The sequence below is a fragment of the Bidens hawaiensis genome, unplaced genomic scaffold (assembly GCF_021521415.1).
Source record: "Bidens hawaiensis isolate Kalapana, Puna unplaced genomic scaffold, B.hawaiensis_p1.1 tig00018577_1, whole genome shotgun sequence".
Lineage (NCBI taxonomy): Eukaryota > Viridiplantae > Streptophyta > Magnoliopsida > Asterales > Asteraceae > Bidens > Bidens hawaiensis.
The window spans coordinates 294,965-300,503 of NW_027492815.1; positions in this window are offsets into that span (position 1 = coordinate 294,965).

A 5,539-nucleotide genomic window follows, 5' to 3' on the forward strand; every position below is an offset into this window, starting at 1 on the left:
AAGCCAGCCATACTCCAAATCACAAAACGACTGAATCCGCTTGTTGAAATGTTCTTCCCATTCTTGAAACTTAATCACCCGCATATAACTCAACGTCTCACTCGTCGCCTTTAACCTCAAATCTTGGGCCGTCATTATGTTTAACTGGAATTTGTTGTTTCTTTTCGTCCCGAAAAACACAACTAACAATATCACCAACATCACAACCAGTGTGAACACCTAGGCTAGCCCAAGTGTAAAATAAAGAAAAGCTAATGCTCCGGTCACTTAAACTGGCATGAGCCAGATCGCTTGCACTTGGGCACCACATCCGACAACTGTTGAGCATCTACCGCCATATAGTTCACGATCTTGCCCACACCGTGAGATTGTCGAGCCGAATGCGAGATTTTCAAGCATTTCTTGTATAAACTTGTGATCAACGTCGATCGAATCAACATTCCGAGCTTCTGCGAGTGGAAATTGAAGTGGTGTGATGTCAACACTTGAGTCAACTTCGCCACCAGGGGGATTAGAACTAAATAGTATCCTTCGTGAGGTGAGCTCGTCTTCCTCGAAGTGAAATCAACGAACCGTTGGGTTAACAACGGCCCAACATACCCAACACAAAGCTTCCTAGTCGCTAGGCACCCGGTGAACACAATGTGTTTCCAGAAACAACGAATGAGTGTTGTTCAAACGGGGTTTTTCGAATAATATATCTTTAGGTTTTGGCCAGTCTTGTTCGAAAAACTGTGACATTACTTGGGCTCGGTGTTCTGGTGAAAGCATTGGGATGTCGTCTGTTTTCTAACGGGGTTTATATCCTTTTTCGAGCAAAGGGTTCAACCAAAACCATACTAGCTTCGAAGCAGACGCCCATCCGCTTACATTACCCAGATTCTGGAGTTCATCGGATTGTTGTTTCACTGTGGATGAAGATAATAAGGAAGACGTCATTGATGTGTTATTAGTGACGGAACTAGAACTTTTAAATCGGATGGCTAAAGTATAAATTTAATCAAATAATAGCTAAGTGGTTTATGTGCCACGCAAGCGTTAAAAATTCATCTTCTAATAACTCTAATTTTTTCCTCAAGTATTCGCTATCAAATTTGATAAAAAAACCTTGACGTTTGGTTAAAAATTTTAATTAATATATTACTTTCTAAAATTTGTTTATATATAATTTTAGGAACCCGTTAAAAATATAATTTAAAGATAATTAAAAAAAAGTTAAATAAATAATAAAGTTAAAAATATAATTTAAAGATAATAAAAAAAGTTAGATAAATAATAAACAATATATATCAAATAAATGATAACTAAATAAGCATTTAAACACCTAAATTTGAGAGTGAGAGGTCTTGGATTCAAGTCCCACAGACGAAGGATTAAAGAAATTTGCCATTAAAGATAAAATATTGTGTAATTGGCTTAAAATCACTAGCTTGGTCTAGTGACACATTTATACGTCTTAAAACCAAATGGTTATGATTTAGGTAACGTTTGTTATGCATGAATGATGGGGGGAATGGAATGATTTATTGCGTGAGAATGAAAAAGGTGATGTCTGGTTGCTCAATGGAATGGAATCATCCATTACACATGGAATCTCATTCCATCAAAACCATTCATTCCCACCCCCCTTCTTTTTTTTCATTTCATTCCTCCTTCACCCTACTTTCTCAACAACACCACCACTTAACAACTAGGGGTGTTCAAAAGTATCCGAATCCGAATCCGAATCCGTATCCGAATTATCCGATTATCCGTATCCAAACTATCCGAAATTTCGGATATCCCAAAATTCGGATATCCGAAACCCGGATATCCGAAAATTCGGATTCGGATAGTATTTTTGGGATTTTTCGGATAGTTCTGATATCCGATATCCGAAAATTTTGTTTATATTATTTATTATATATAATTATATTTATATGATTTATGAGTTGTAAACTGTTTGCATTCCCAATTCCAATTTCTAACCTTCTCTTTACCAACTATTTTCTTACTCAACATCCAAAATCCAAACACTGGAATCCGGCCACCACCGCATCGTCTCCGTTCACGAGCCCCAAACTTAGTTCACCATCACCTCCATGAACTAGCCGTCACAAGGAGTTACTCTAGTAACAGATCTGTACCGCCTTCACAGCAACAGATCTGAAATGAAGACGGAGATGGGGAACGGTGGTGGTTGGTGGCTGACGGTTGTCAGTGGTTATCTCCAGAGATAAATTTGCAATCTTTGTTATTGAAAGTTTGAAATGAGGCATTTTCATGCTTGTAATTTGCTGGATCCTTATTTTGTTGAATAAATAAAATCATTAGATTAAATTGTTTTTTGTTTTTAAAATTTCAGATATCCGTTTCACTATCCGAACGGATATCCAAAATTTCGGATATCTGAATGTCGGATATCCGAAATTTCGTATACGGATTTGGATAGTGAAATTCACTATCCGAAATGTTTGGATATCCGAAGTTCGGATATCCGATTTTGAATACCTCTACTAACAACCACCACTACCATCACCACCACCATTACCTGACCGCTTTCGCCACCACCACTTTCGTCGCCACCACCAGCGCTACCACCGCCGCTGCCACCAACGTCGTCGTAACCACCGCAATCGATTGTCACCGTCGCCGCTTGACCATCACCACCACCACTACTGTCCTTGTCATACTGCTACCACCGTCGCCGCCACCCTACCATCACCATCACCACCAATGCTACCACCGCCACCCCCTGCCGCCTGACCGACACTGCCACCACCGTCGCCACCACCATTTTCATCACCGGAGCTACCACCGTCTCCATTGCAGATTTTTTTTTCATTTTTTTTAAGATTTTGAGATATGAGTATTTTTATTATTTCTATTTTATTCCTACAATTTGTTTTTTTGTATACCAAATAACAAAAAGTAATAATTCATTTCATTCCTATATGTTAACCAAAAAAACAAAAGAATTGTAATGATCCATTCCATTCCATTCCATTCCATTCCATTCCATTCTTTTGTTCATTGTGTGATGGGTATACCGTATACCTTCATTATTAAGAAAAACTAACAGAAATTGATAATAATAATAATAATAATAATAATAATAATAGGTATAGGTTTATTTTGTAAAGAGGCCCCAGGTAGAGTAGTAGGTTAATTAAATAATCCTTGTCTTTGACTTCTTCTATTTTTTTAAAATCCTTAACTTATTCCTTCTTCCACGACAACAAGGTCATCGGCCGGAAAAAAACCAGAATAATACAAAACATCAATCTTCGCTGTTTCTCGGTTCACTTTCACTTTTAATCCTCTATAAGAGATAATTTGAAGGGTCAAACATAAAAAAAAGTTTCTGGTTGTGCATACCGATTAAGTGAAAATTTCTTCGGCCGGAGGGTCAACGGACCCTCCTGGCCCTCCTGTAGTTCCGTCCATGGCTGAGTTAGGATGAAATTTTGACACCGGAATCAGTTAGAATGCAAGATGAAAAGAAAAGATTAAACTGGGAAATTTTCTGCAGGTTAAAAAATGAAGAAGGGACTTAAAGTGGGAATTAAAATTTGGAGTATGAAAAAACTAGGAGAGTTATTTTGGGGGGTTCAAATGGCTGGATTTGAAAATCAATATTATTGTTGGAGAAAGGAAGGTAAATGGTTCAGAATGAAATTATGCATGTGTCTTTAAATAACAGAGGAGCTGGGTTAGAGTTAAAGGGGCTGGGTTAGGGAGTTTGCTAAAGAGTGTCATAGGGTTGCAAAATGCATTTCTCTTGGTTTATGGAGTTGGGTGGTGCGATTCAAAGGTTTCTCATTTGGTGGTTGATGAAACTTTTAGAGTTTAGGCGTGTTAATGTTATGTTTGTATTGGTGGGTGTCTCATCATGGTGTATTTGATAATAAATTGATGATCACCAAACACTCATCACTTTCTTTCAATAAAACAAAGGCCACCAAACACTCATCAATTTATCATAAATTGATGACTTGTATGCGATCTTTATATACATGGTGGATTCGTGTATTTGATCTACCTTCTAGTTAATTAGCGTGGCTGCATTTCTTTAATAAAATTGGTCCTTAAAAAAAGATAATTAACAATTATGTGACTCAACCTGATTGGACTGAAAAACATAAATAACGTTTAAATTTAATAAGAAAATAAAATTAAAAAAAATATGTGTGGATGCCGACGTAACATCCGTTATATTCTGGAGATGTGTAGTGAGGTTGTTGGGGTGTACATATGTGGGTCACATGCTTTCATTAACTCATTGTATCTTTCATGAGGTGTTTTGTCCTGAATGAGTAATAACCAATTAAGGTTACAGAACATGTGATTTCTAAAGTGTTGGTCTATTTCATGAGCTAAATGAAAGTTATAATCACATGAAAAAGCAACCTAACCTGATATAAGATCAAAAACACACGTACTTTTGTTTGTCTTAATTGGATGGTGCCATGGTGGAATGGTTGCCGGTTTTGATCTTCCATCCACTCTTTTCTAGAACATATGCATTTTATTAGTAACCTGATTTGATATTACTTTATTTAGATTATTCCATTTAAATTAAGTTGGGTTTTTTGATACGTTGAAATATATTCCATTAATCTAGATGTAGGATCAATATTTCGAAACCATGTAATTTTCATTTATGAAATCGGTTTTATCAGTTTGGTTTATGGTGTTCGAGACTGTTTCGAGTGATCTTTGGTAGTACCCATTTTGTAACCTTCATGCAATCTTACAAGAAGCGTTGGAAAAGTTAACCTCATCGTCGAGTACTCGGTCCTTGGGTTTGCTCCATTCAGTCAACATCGGTTATACACGATCAAACTCGGTGCTCCTTAACCACTTCGACCTCCTTAGTCAAGTTGGTCAGAGGTTAGTTTGAACCTTTTATAAGGACCCTGATTTCCATTTTCTATTGGAAATCACATACATACACTCAAACTTGATTCCATTCGATCCTTTGCGATTGCACATGGCCAACTCTTACGGCTATACCTCAAAATTGGTTTATTTTGATTATGGTTTGTTTACATAATAAAATATGAGGATTTGTTTACATACAACCCTTTTAGTAAATATTTAACATTTTACTCTCATGGTTGGATGCAATTATTTAATATTTTATGAATTTTGTTAAATATTAGTAAATTTATAATATTTAACATGTATAAAATCTCTTAAAAATTAATTTATTATTAATTTACCATTTCCGTTTACTTCCTAACTAAACTAAGTACTCATATCTCCCCGGTTAACCTACTTGAAAACATCTAGCAATTGATTTAATAATACGGACCATCCCTAAAATATAAACAGGGGGGTCACATTCAAAATATAGTTGGTTTGACTACACACTACCACAGCTCCCGTTGACACCATGTCCCATGGTGCAATATGTTCAATGAGTACGAGATTGAAATAAACTTTTCGAGTCAAAAAATCATGTATGACCACTAGGTATTTTATCTTGTATGATTACTAGTTAGAACAAACCCGTGTGTTGTAATGAACGTAAAATTTCTTTGTTTCGATATGCTTG